Here is a 14,555-nt window from a genome sequence, read left to right as displayed (position 1 = left end):
GAGGGTGGGAATGGATGTTTGTATCTGTGTGTGCCTGTATGTCTGTGTCTATATGTCAGGTTGGGTATCAGACGCCACCTCTCTGGGGACACCTCAGGCCCTCCAAGGTTTGGAGGCCTATCTCCACCCACCACCACTTCCCCTGCCGGTGGCGGACTCCCTCAGGTGTCGGTGTGTTGGTGGCTCTTTGTGTCTGGGGGTGGGCGTCCGGGTACACACCGGCTCACTCCTTGGCGGCCGCTTGTCGGGGCCTGGGGCTCGCTCGGGCCCCTTTGGAGGTGGGGTGCCCCCGGCCTCTCGGCCTGGGGCTCGGTCACTCAGGCACAGCTGGCTGCCGGCGGAGCTCACGGGCGCGTCACTGCAACTCCCCCTGACTTCTGCTCCGCGGCTGCTGGGCGAGCCCTCATCTGGGACTCTCCTCGGCTCTTACTGGGACAGTGGCGCGGCTGCCCCTCTGTTGGTCTTCCATGGTCTCTTGTGTTCTGGGGGCCTCTGGATGTCTGGAGTTTTGATCTCCTCCATACCCGCTTCACACCCTGGAGGACGGGGCTGTGGCCCCCCCACACTCCCTAGCAGATCATTACATGGAGAAACCTTTGGAATGCAAGCATGCTGATCCACACAGGTATGCACACATGGGTATTCACAGACGCGGACTAAAGCTTTCTTGGCTGCTGCCTCAAAGCACACTGTGCGCTGTCTATCTTGCGTGCTGCACAATATCGTTTATTATTTAGTAAATATTGATATCTATGACTAGCTAGTTTATTGTGATGGTGCTTTGTTTTCTCTATTATTATGTTGCTCTTTGTTGTTTGCTGTCTCCTCTGTTTGTTTTTTTTGTTTGTTTTTTTTTTTTTTTCTCCATACAGGTGACCCAGGAGTTCTTTTTTTTTTCTCTCTCTTCCCCCCCCTTCTCACCGTCTCTTCTCCCCTTTGGTTTTCTTTCTTTCTCTCCCCCTCTTTCTCTCATTCATTCCCCCTGTCCTATTTATTAAAAAAAAAAAAAAAAAAAAAAAAATGACAAAGGATGAACTGAAGCTCTGCCATCACGTAATGTCGCATACTGCTGTTTCTGATGTCATTTAAAAAAAAAAAAAAAAAAAAAAAAAAAAAAGGAATTTAGAAGACTGAAGGTCTGTTTGGTTTACGTTTTGTGTTTTTGGGGGTGGGGGCATCTTTAACATTTGACACAGCAAAGATGGATTACTTAGCAATCCCTAGACACATAATAGACAGATTATGGTTAAGCAAATGCTATGAGGATAAACTATGTCATGAACAATGTGCAAAAGATTAAAAGAAATGCAAAGAGTTAGTGTGTCACAAAGGATTTTTGAGGTAACTGGACTCATACATTCCTACATATTTCTTATTAAACTGCTTTTTGTGCAAGCTAAATTCAAATCCAGGGTAATTTATATATAAAATAAACATGTTTTAGTTTCTAGTCATACCTGTCAGATTCACATAAATTTCAAGTGTACATCAATATCAATGTGTTCATATAAAATCAGTGCTCTTAATATATCCATAGGGGTCCCCTGATATCTAAATGGTGTTCCCGTCTGCCACTGGGAGGATTAAAAAGGCTAAAATGGGGGGTGATCTCCTCCTCCTGATGTTCACTCTCCCTCTTACATTTTCACCCTGTGCTCTTCATTACTATCTGCTAAAATAATCACCTGAGGATATTTTTTTTTTTACCAAAAGGCAGATTGAACTACACTAACTAATGTCTCTGCAGTATTACAAATGTAAAGACTTAAAATACAAGGCTGTCTGCTACTGTACTGCATGTGTGTGGGAGACAGAGGAGCAGAGAGATAGATAAGCCGAGCATTAGCTTTGCTCAGTTAGTGGGGTTTCCTCCATCAGCAGCAGTATTATTTACATGAGTCCCAGCAGGGTGCCTGCTCCTGATCCAACATTTTACTTGGTTAGTCTGTTGATATTTGACATGACAGTTTAATCTAGATTGAGAGAAACACGATACAGCATGCAAATTCATATATTTTTACTTTACTATAAATGACATAGATGTATCTTTTTTCAAACAAAATTATTGCAGGAGAGATCATCCAGTGCGTTTGGATTTCCTGGATATAAGCATTACAATATTAATATACATTTTTTAACAGTGTACACTTAATTACTTGATCCTCTTATGGCTTCTCCAATTCTCTGATAAACAAGGTCGTGTGAAAATATAGAGCATGTGTATGAGAAAATGATATGACCTATTGCAAAGAAATTGCCACACCCAAAAACACTGCGACACTATGACCTCAACAAACATTACCATTCAGCCCCTCCCTTCACCTCCTGCCACCCCCCTCACAAACACTCAGACAGGCCCATCTCATTTTAACCTAATCAGGATTTACAATATGTAGGTGCACACGCACACTATTTATTAAAGCATCTTGAAACTCGGATATTATCCTGATTTCCTTTATAAAATCTTTATTCTGAGATTTAATTTAATTGTGTTTTTGTTTTTTCCCCCTAATCTGGCACTTTTTTTTGTTATATTCTGCATTTGTGCAAAAATATTTTAAGCTTCCTCTAAAATGTCTCCACCGTCTCCTGTCTCACATCATTTTTAGGCCTATACTTGCACAGAGGCTTTGTGGCTGACTTGCTGGCTGGTTGAGTGTGACTGGCTGGCTTAGCGTCAGCTGTTGGCCCAGCCAGGCTCAACTCAGATTGCTCCAGATTAGGAGATGGGGCACTCTGAGAGCAACTATGATCCATATTAAAGCTGCATAAAATGAAAATTGCAAAGATTTAGAGGCAGATCATAGGCCACAGAGAATTTAATCACAACCTGGCAGTGTCTCTGTGTGTCTGTGTGTGCGTGCGTGTGCAACTCTGCATAATACAGAGTGCGCAGTGACATGAGGATTATTGATGTAGGCTGTATTTACTTATCAACCCAGTGTTTAAAGATGTATCACAAATGTTTTATCTGTGCTGTATTTTTTTCTCCTGTAAAGGCTCCCCGTGAGCATGGTGATGATGCATGAAAAGTGCAAGGCTTCTATGATTTAAACTTTGGACACAAATATAGTGCATTCATGGACCAAAGAGAAAAAGCTAAGTCTTGTATTTGTTCTGTGTTGGTGTGTGAGTGGGCGAGAGAGTGTGTGTGTGCTTGAGCACAGCCGGGGATGATTCTGTTCCGGTGTCCTCAACACTTGTAATCTCCCTAAAGCTTTAAATACTGTATTCAAATTGTAGTCTGGTAATAGATAGCTGCACAAAGGTCCTAAATTTAGCCATGATATTTACCTGTATTGTGTAATATTTTCTCTTATCTGCCTACCATTTAAAACTAAAATTAAATATTTCAGTTACTTTATTCGTATGAAGTCATCACATAAGATATTGTGAACAATACATATTAAATCCACAGTCCTTCGAGTCATTCAGAAGTCTGCCTGGTGTATCTGGACTAGTGGAAACATACAAATAACCTTTTTGGTTATCTTTTTGTTGTTTGAGTATTGTTATTATGTGCTGCTTGCATTTCAGAATTAAACATTATACAACAGATGGCTATCCAGATTCAAATAGACAAAACATTAAATCTGTTCAGAAGCCTAAAATGTTAAGCGATAGTTCTGATTCAGACAGCCCATAACCGTAGAAAACACTTTCAGATTTGGTTCATTAGCCAGCTGCATTTTCAACATTTTTGGGAAAGATTATATAACAAGTGCAATTCTGCACAAATATTTTATTTACTTTAAAACTAGCAGCCAATGTCACTGCTGTTGCTTACATATAATTTTATGCACTTTTTATGGATCTTGTTGTTACTCCAGCAAATGTTTTGTAAACCTATTTTACTCCTGTATATTCATGGATGTATACATTGTTTTCAGCTTGGACAGTGTTAGTAATAAAACAACAAAAAAAGTATTTTTTTTCCTTTACAGTTTTCTATGTTTTGCAAGTGTGCTTTTTTTGCATGTTTGCTTGCAACCACAGGCTAGATGCGCTGAGGAAACCTGACAGAATTTGTAATTTGTGCCCTATTTGTGCTCACCTGTATTTGTGTCTCTGCTGTATCTCAACACATATGATGTTACCTACATGAACATTTTTTCAGACTCTCTCCTTATATTACTTTCATTGTTTCTTTCTTCATGTTAGCACAGGTTTTTGTTGTTCGTATCTCCTCTGCTAGCTGTTTCATCCTCTCTTTCTTCCTCCCTCCTTTTTCCTCCATCCCATATTTCCAAATCCCTCTCCAAGAGCACATTGTGTGTGTGTGTGTGTGTGTGTGTGTGTGTGTGTGTGTGTGTGTGTGTGTGTGTGTGCGTCTGCATGATTGTCATACACACAAATGTGCACACACACATGCACAGAACGCAGACTTAGATCGAGCAGATGGTGACCGTATTCATTTTTTCCCCGACTAACATTAACCATTCATTATAGACAGCAGACTAAGCCAATCCCACATCCGCCCCCATGCAACACGTACACACACATCCACACACGCACACACATAATGTCCAATAATTTTGCCATTAGCTCAGTGATGGTCCCAAAATCTTGCATGCCCCTCCGTCAGTGTTGATACTCTCTCCTTCCAGACGGTCCCAGTTCTGCTCTGACTCAATCTGTTGACATTTCTGATTCCGTCTCTGTGACTCAAATTTCTTCTCCTTCACTTCAGCAACCCACAACAGGAATGAGGAGCATCTGACGATTCCCTCTGCCTCCCTTTCCATCCAATCCATCTATTTTTTTTTCTTTGTTCTTTCCACTTTCACTGTCTGGCTTCTTCTGGCAAGTTCCCCACAAGTAGGAGACACAATCACACAGTCACTCTGCTTCTTTCCTTTGTTTCTCTTTCTGCCTCATTTACATCCTTTCTCCTTTTCTATCTCTCTGAAATTAAATAGAACAAAACTAAAACCTGTTAGGCAGTAAATCAGGTTTAATCTGTGGCTTGAAGAAAAGATGAACATTAATCCACATCTGTCCATACAAATGTTTACCGCTTATATTTCAGACGTGATTAGGTTCCGCTGTTAATCTGCATGCTCACAGTTATGTACAGTACACGCATGGCTGCAAAAGAAAAAAAGGAAGAAATACGTAGGAGTGCTATTATTTGCATACACAGTTTAGCTTAAATACATGCACATTTGCTTCTGTGCATCCCTCCCCCTGTAGAGAAAGCCATCTGAGGAGATTTTGGCCCTTTGCTGCTTTGTTCAGTCAAAAGGCTGCAGAGGCAGAGAACTCTCACTCTCACACACTTAAACTAATGAGAGTTGTAGCTGCACCCAGAGAGCAGAGTGAGTTAGTGTTCCTCAGCCACCCGTTGGACATCAATTGCCCTGAAAGGCCTGAAGGCTTTACTCAGTTCCCTTTGCGAAACCACACCCATCGCTGCCCTTTGGACACAGCCACACAGACCTGCCCACACGGACAGTCGAGGTATTTTTCTTGAGTAGTCTAACTCTTTTGTGGTCTATACCAGAAAGGGGTGCATCATCACAGCGAGCTCCTCTGGAAAAGCAGGTATAAAGACAGATGACTCAGTTCTGAGCTCTGATTCCACACAAGCAGTTGGTACAACAACACAAAGTTTAAAGGTGCCCTGTGGAGATTTTGACTACCATGGTATACTGTTATATGGAGGGGATCCCTGTTGTTGCTTATACAGTGCATACAGGCCAGCATTTGAATGACGCAAACTACTGCTTCTCATTTCAGCTATCCTGCTGATATTTGACAGTGACACACAAAGAGTGCACTGGACCTATGAAATGGGAATTTTAAAACAAACAAACAAAAACAACAACAACAACAACAGGATTTTATTAGGAAGAAAATACATTTAGCATCTTTTAAGCATCTTTTTAGTGCTTGATGATACACACAGTAGAAATCACTTTAGCATTGTTCTGAAACTGTACACATATTGTGTGTACTTTCATTAATCAACAAAATCACATGACTTTAAAGGAGCAAAACAGAGTTCACGGTGACAGTTTATGATATTACCTGTACAGTAGTTGTATTAAATTGTATAAATTGCACTTAAGCTTACTATATTTGTGTAAAAAATACTCCAGTTTGCAACATGAAATGCAGTGGAAAACTTAAATATTTGCTTTTTTGTTCTGATTGCTTTATCGGACATTAATTTGCCGTATGTCACAAAGGCCACGAGTCCTTTATATTGCACGGTTTAACTGTGATTCCTTTTCATTCTTCAGTTGGATTTTTTCTATGTTGGTGGTTAACCTGAGTAAAGCAGTGCAAGTGTCTGCCTGCGTAACGCAGGTGTGTCAAAATACATTTGATTGTCCGGTGCAATTTATTTTGTCTGCTCTGTCCATATTCCTTGCAAATAGGACCCATCCCCCCCAAAAAACACACCACAAAACACGTTGACAACACTCCTCTCCCTCCTTTTGTCTCCTCTCCGTCCAGCTCCTTTTCTGTCAGTCAGTCGGCTGCCCTAAAACTGTCCTAAATGACTTAATCTACAGGGCAATAGTACTCCAGAGAGGCTGGTGAGTGAGGACAGTCTCTGTGTGCTGTAAGGGGATTGCTGTAATTACTGGGATCTGTGCACCGTATTTATCTTTTCAAGGGATGGGTGATCCTGCCATAAAAAGCCCAACATTTGGCAGTTAACTAATGCACACCATTAGATTGATTGTGCTGGATTTGTGTCTGTGTGTGTGTGTCCCATATTTTCCTACTGCTGCCATGGTCTGTGATGTGTGTTAAATAATGCTTGGTTGTTCTCTGTAATCCTGATTAAATGAGGGTTAATGTGTGTCTGTTAAACTTTTTCACAGATCCCCCAACCGTGACCTTCTACAGCTAAATAGTTTGCATAAATGAACTGGCTTATGAGATATAATTAGATAGACGGCGACACAGGCAGACAAGGAAGAGGTACAAGGATCAGGTAATACCACAGGCTATGTCTGTTTTTCTGCCACGATGTCCACTATTCCATTTCAAAAAATAAATAAAAACCATTGTCTGATATGCTCCTTCCTTGAACATAAACCTCAGCAGCTTTCAAAATCTGACATTAGGAGTAAAATAAAAGAGAGAAAATAATGAAAGAAAATGAAATTATCACTCTTCTTGGATGTGGCAGAGAAACAAACAGATTGACCACGCTCCTCTTTCCAAAATCCTCCCCCGTGCAAGCAACATGTTCCTCACGTCCATCTTGGCTGTTTTTTTTTTTTCGTTTTTTTTTCAGATATTTGGTGTCAGTGTGTGTGTCTATCTGTGTGTGTGTAAATGTGTAAATGTGTGCATTGGTTTGTGTGTGCTGGTTGTGAAGACGGAGGCTGCACCAGGCTGTCCAGCCTACACACAAACCGTCCCGTCGTTAAATCACCTTACTGTTCCATCCACCATCCACTGCCCTGAGCATGTTTTTCATTTGATGTATGTTTTGGTCGAAATGAAAGACACACGGGGAGAGAAGAGAAAATAAAAATGCAGGGGTATCAAGACAAGATGCATAAACATTGGATGTCAAAGTGACTAAAGACTGTCTTCTCCTTGCATTAATAAAACTAACTTTTGCCATCTTTTAAACTCTCGCACACTCGCTCTCTCATTTAATCTCTCTTCTCTATCCCCTTTCTCCCACTTGTTCCTCATTAATTTTTATGTTTCTGACCTCAGAAACGGGCATGAGTACACAGATATATTACAGTAATTATCTAATTTTACAGTGCCATTAAATGTCACAGAAATCCAGAGTTATGACATTAATACAATAAAGAGGTTTTGGGCCAGAGGGATGATAACTTACTACTGCTCCAAAGTGTCTGCTGTGGATTTTTGCCAGTTTCATTCTACCAACATCAGCAGTGTCTTTCATAGTTAAACACACTGCATACATTAGACAATTCGTTTATTAATATCAGGTTAAATGTTAAATTGCATGTGTGGAAATCCGTTTTATCTTTAACTGAATATTCAGAGAACAACCATAGTGTGATATGATTACCAAAGCATACATTCCACATCTTAATTTCTGTATTCAGAAGAATTTTCCAGTAGACATCAGATTCACAAAATATTATATTTAGATTCTCCTCATTTTCCCGGATTCTGGCCGGCAATAGTGTTATTTACTGTGGCTCTGACTGAGGCACATTTGGGAGCAGTTCAAATTCAAAGCTGTGCCAATCTACTCATTCCTTTTTTTGTCTTTTTTTTCACCCCCTCAGTCTCCCTCTATTTCTCTCACTTACTCTCCACTCATTTCGGTGTACCTCTGTCCCAGTAGATGGAGATGTGAAATATTTAAACACACTTTGTTGTTTGGGGACAATGCACTTCAGCAGATGGGCCATCGCTGCACAGACCCCAATGTATGCAAATCTCCATACAAAGCAGCCCAGGATGTTTTCAATATAACACAAGTGCCTCAGGCCTTGTTTTAATCCCTCTTTACCCGCAGCCAATGCACTGTTTCATCCAGTCAAACGCCTTAAGCGCTGTGTCAACTTGGACATCTGGCCACATAACTGAACCCAACAAAAGTGTGCATGTGTGTTAGGAAGAGAACATGTTTATGCTGGAGGAAAAGGTGATATAGTGCATGCTATTGAACTAAAATACCCAGAAATAAAATCATCAGTGGTGTTATTAGAGTCAGAGTACATCAAAGGACCAGTCATTGTAGTTTCTGTGGTGGATTCTTCGCCCTCAACACCAGGGGAAACAGGTGCCAGTGTTGCTTTCTTCATTGTCTCTTAACTTGTTTTGCTGTTTTTCTCACTTGTTTTTCTCACCCCCACCCTCTAGGAACAGGCAACCAGAAGTACACACATGCAAATGCGTGCGCAGATGCACCAACACACATGCACGCACGCTGGTGCTCATGTACACAAATGTGGCAAGGTAACACACACATGCTGCCTGCAGACTTTCTGGTCAGAACACTGATTTCTGTCGTTGTGACATCTGAAGGGCGCTACAGCACAGCCAGACACCTGGATACACATGGCATCCTTCACTACTGTGTGTCAAAGTCCACGTGTGTGTGCGTGAGGGTTTGTGTGCTAGCTAGGTGTGCATTAGGTGTGGGGGGAAGGTTCCATAGAAGGCAGCATCTCCTGAGGGTAACTCATGAGCTTTTCCTGGATGGACCACAAGTTCAGACGCTTAGAGCAGTGCTGCATGTCCTCACTGACCTACATGATACACATGAACACGTATGTACTGCATATGTACAGTGTGCATACTGCAAGACTCGTGTAGGAGGAGGAAGCCATATTTACTCATACTGTCAATAACTAGGTTAGCACAATTCATTGAGCAAAATTTTTAAAAAAAAATTTAGCTAAACTTTCACTGAATGACAGTTTAGTGTTTGGCTTGGAAAGGTTGGAAAAATACACTTCAGTGTGAAATAATGAAGCATTGTGTGTTTAAAATGTTTTCTGATTTATTTGCATCAGATAGAAATTTTCACTTAAGGAACGCAATCGAAATATTCTATGTTTTTTTAATTATAAAATGTGCGGGATAAAATGTTCCATTTAATGGAATGAAGCTAACATTGCTACTGACAGCATAAAATCCCTGCACAATGAAACTACATGGATCAAAGTATAGAGCCATGATTAGAAATACTGATTGAAAGTCAGAGTTTAATGGATACATCTCTTGGATTTTAACATCTCTGTTTGCAGATTTTTATCAAATTGTAAAAATGTGTTCAGTGAGCAGCCACTATAAATTGGAGCTCTGTAAGCATATTCCTTTTGCGCCGTGTTTGTAGCTGGCATGAGAGAGACTGCCTGCAGCTTGTGTGATGGTCTGTGGATATGTGTGGATGTGGGGGGGCTTATGTGTGCATGTGTACTTAAACCTCAGGCCATGAAAGTGTGTGCGTGTCTGTGCGTGTCTGTGTGTGTGTGTGTGTGCGCGCGTCTCATTATGTGTATGCGGTTGCATGTGTATGGATCAGTACGTGCGTGTTCAGGGGGAAGAAAGAGTGTAGGTGAGTGCAGGAGACAAACCTGTCAGTTTCACAGCTGGTTTCTCTGGCTGCAGGGCTCAGGCCGGAGCAGGGTGACACTCAGCATCACAGCACCACAGCACAGGGCCTGGGGTAAACACACCATCATATACTGTAGAGGCAAACACATACACACATACACATACCTTGGTTGGCTGCCCTCACCCATAAGACCAAGAGACCAGTGAAACACACCACCTGGGCAAGTCATCATATCTTGTCAAAGATTTTTTTTTTTTTCCTTTTTGGCTCGTCGAAGGTGTGAACAACATCACAGACCAGATTGCCTGGCAATGGACTGACCATCATGTTGTAAGGAAGGGGCGGGGGAGGTTGAGAGGAACACAGAGTGAGAGAAATAACAAGAGAAAAGTATAACGTAAGATGAGAATGGATGTGTCTTTAGTAGCTTTACCGAAAGACGGAGTCGCTTGTCTCCCCGCATTATGAGCCCCAGTTGCTCGTTTGCAACTATCACACTCACTCTTGACGCCTTATTGATGATAGGAGTTGGCGTGGACTATTAGCTGGGTTGTCGCTTCCTACGTCAAAAAGAGATGGCGCTTCCATCCTTTGGTCTCATTTCAGGACTTGTTTTATAAGTGCGTTCCCGAGCGGAGTGGACTCTGCAGATGAAAGAGCCTAAGGCAGTCTCCCCCACACCCTCCCCACATCCTCCACCATCACACATTACCATCTCCGAGTAGATGGAAGTGATGGCAATTTCTTTAGGGTATTAGGAGGATGCTGGCCCTTTTTAAAAAAATTTTTAGTTCTCATACCAAGTACAGTTTTGAAGAAAAATGATCATCAAGGTAAGAAATGTGTTACATGAGTTAAGGTGATAATTATAATTCTGTGCAAAGCAGCTGAGCAACAGAACGCAGGTATGTTCAGGAAAATAAACAGCCCCACTGTGAATTCTGTTGACATTTTGCAGAGAAAGAACCCAAAGTGAGTCAATTATAAAAATAAAGTAAACATGTTGACAGGAGAAACGAAACTGTGTTTTGACTGCTCCTGTCGAGGGAGGTTCCCCTGTCTAAAGTTTACATAGTAAATGATTATGCTTCACTGATTTTGCCCTGGATATGTGTGTGTGCGCGTCTCTCTCTGTTTGAATGTGTGCACTCGGCGATCAACTTCTGCTAAATACTAATTACTGAATACTTAGTACGGATGCCCTTTCTATTGGGTCCCTTTAGTATAAACATTCATTATAGTGCTTTTTCTCCTTTGTAGCTCCATCATCATTATTCCACCACATCCCCTGAGGAGTGAGACAGAGCCGAGGCCGAGGCCGGGGCCGGACCAGGCTGGGAGAGAAAACACTAGAACCAGAGCGCCAGGACCTGGGAATGCACACAAATGATATTTGTGCGAGGAGATCAAAAAGCGTTTACCTTTAGATGTTTCCCTGATATGAATATTCAACATCCTTATTGAAATCTAATTTGGGTCTCCTTGTCTCAGGGGTCTTTTCATCAGTGCCTGTTGCCTGAGGCCACTGCTGATTGACAGCCAAACTTTAGTAAAGAGCAAGCAGGAAAAAAAGGGGAGATCTGGTGGTGTTGGAGATGTGAGCGGTGTGAAGCTGGGGAGAGCTGGAACAGATGAGTGGAGGGGTACTGAGGGGGGGTGGGCGAGAGGGCGGCGGGGGTGATTTATTTAACCTCCTGGTGTGCATGCACAAACAGAATGCAGCAAATTATTGGGAACATAACAAGCAAAACAGAACTATTTCACAATATTTTATGATTTCAGGCTTTTTGTTCTCTAACCATGTTGTCCACATGGACACAGCGGTATGTGAAGAAAGAATCACTATACTGGCATTTCTTTTCTGAAAAATAAGCAATTGGATTAACCACTTAATTGATGGTTAATCAGCAACTAGTTTGAAAAGTGACAATTTTAAACAATTTCATGAAACAGCTTAAAAATGTCTCCTGAAGCCAGATTCTCCAGTCTGAGGAGTTGCTGCTTTTCTCTGATATGTATCAATGCAAATCAAATATCTTTAGGTTTTGGACTGTTGCTCAGACATAACAGTGAATCTGACGATGCTGACCTGGACTCTGTCACTGATGAAATGAAAGTATGTTTATTCAAGCCTCATACTTTACATAAAAAACGTGGAAATTCTTGCTCATTTTGAACCTACTACAGTGATATTGGAGCTTTTTTAAACCTTATACTTTAGGTTTATAATTTTTATACCATTCCTGTCCATCTAAAGCTGTGTATCTCTGAATATGATTATCTTAAATGTGACATTTTTTTCTGATTAGATTAAGTAAAAACTGGAAGTTTGTTCATTTTAAAGAAAAAAGCTAAGCAATGTCTCTAATCTGAATACATGGCTGCTTCTGCGGGCTCATGAAAACTTTAATTTTAAAAACACCAAGGCAATTACAGGAATGGAAAAGGCATATGCGACATTGTAGAATATCATACACTACTGTAGATTAAACAGTATTAAAATCAGCTCAGCCTTAAACATCTACTGCAACAACAAAAAAAATGCAACAAGAATATTAATCCAAAATGCCACACACTGTATCTGCGAGGGACTATTTTATTGTGGAATAATTACCTTTATTTGTCATACTTTAATTACATTCTGCTAAAAATTGTTAAATACTTTTGAATGAAGGTTTTTAACTTGTACTGGAGTAGTCTTAATGTGTGCTGTTATTCTTACTTCGGTAAAGGATCTAAAAGCCTCATTCACCCAATCACATACATCGCCTTGACCAACACTCCCACACACACCATCCAATCAACCCCACTCGGGCCAACTCTAGGTTCAGAATGCACAGTGGAGGAGCTGGGGATCAAATCCACCCCCCCACCCCCCACCCCCCCAATCAGTGCACAACCCGCTATTCCCTTCTGGGCCACAGCCACCCCCAGAAAGCTAAATCCAAATCCACCTTCCCCTGGACTCCACTTCTGGACTCAATCGGGATAATAAATTTGAGATTAATTAATAACACAAATAAACCGCAACCCTAGATCTGCATACCTGCTACACATAGCAAAGGGGCTGTGTTTATTTGTAATTTACTGCTCCAGTCACCTAATTTATTCACCCCAGTATTCAAGTATTCATTTTTTTCAAGATCATATAGCAAGAGATGCACTGAATGTTGTAATTCAAATTTGCTTGTTTCAGGTGAGATGAGACGGTAAGATAATTCATCCTCAACTGTTTGATATTTCTGATTAATTGATGATTTTATGAGCAGTAGCAGAAAACATTTTGCGATAAGAGCCTCCCATTTTTGGTTAATGATTTTTCTATCTCTTGCATTAGTAAACAGATTTTCTTTGTGTTTTGAATTTTTTAACAAAATGTACAAAACAGATTTTACTGGCAAATGATTTATGAAAAAATAATGAGAACACTGGGAGCTAAAAGAAATACTTTTACTCGTCTTAATATTAAAAATATTAGGAGAAGTAAAGTCATTCTCATTAACAGCAACGCACAGACATTCATGTTTAATAAATATACTTTCATTTGTTATGGGTGAACTGAAAAGGCGTGCTATATTTACCCCATCAGTGTTTTATCTGTTCTGTTCTTGCCTTAAAACCAAGCATCTGACACTCTGTGCCAAAGGCGTAGCACCATATTGTTTTCTAAAATTATATTTCTAAACATTTGTTCAGATATTTGTCTCTGTTTCTGACTAAGGACCTGTGAACTCCATAACCATTCATTTGGCAAAAGAAGAAAAATCTGTACTCTCACTCTGACTGCAGGGGAGAGCTGGTTTGCAGTGATGGAGTGCATTTGTGTCTTTGCTTCTCAGGGTTATATAATAAATATTAGACTCTGAAAACAGCCTGAGCCTCTTTTCTGCTGTTGTGGCTCTGAAAACAGAAAACATATCGCTGCGAAGGATTCAAACCAAACATACCTGTGGGTTCTAGAAACAGACCAAACAATTGCAGGTGAGGCTGAAATGAGATACAGTAGAGCCATGTGCATGTATACACACACACACACACACACACACACACAAACCAACACTGTCCTCATCTGGCCAGTGGGCTGAGCATGGTTTAATGTTATTATCACGCAGGTGTGGGTCTTGTCCCTCAGGGTTCCATTAAAATGATGCCCCTCTCAATGGAGGCTCCATTTGCTCTTTAGATTTAACACGGGCCATATGTCTAGCAGGAGGCAAACAGCTGATGGGGTTTTAATTGACAGAAATCAACATATTTGGTTGTGCGCATGTGTGTGTGCGATGGTGCGCTAATGGTGGATGAGCTTGGGCATCAGGGGATCCCTTTAAAGGGTCAATTATCTATCAGAAGAAAGAAAGAAAGAAAGAAAGGGATGGAGAAACGCTGCGGGTCTCGTTTAGCATTGTAGGACATAATCATGCACATCAGTGAGTGATTACAATTTCCTTCATTTTGGAGCTGACATTCATTGTCCATCCCAGGAACACACTGGGTGTACAGAGCACTAACTTCATGTTTCATCCAGCTCCACAGA

The sequence above is a fragment of the Rhamphochromis longiceps genome, linkage group LG20 (assembly GCF_057381845.1).
Source record: "Rhamphochromis longiceps isolate RC_006_pf linkage group LG20, R_longiceps_female_GT1.1, whole genome shotgun sequence".
NCBI lineage: Eukaryota > Metazoa > Chordata > Actinopteri > Cichliformes > Cichlidae > Rhamphochromis > Rhamphochromis longiceps.
This window is presented reverse-complemented; position numbering follows the sequence as displayed.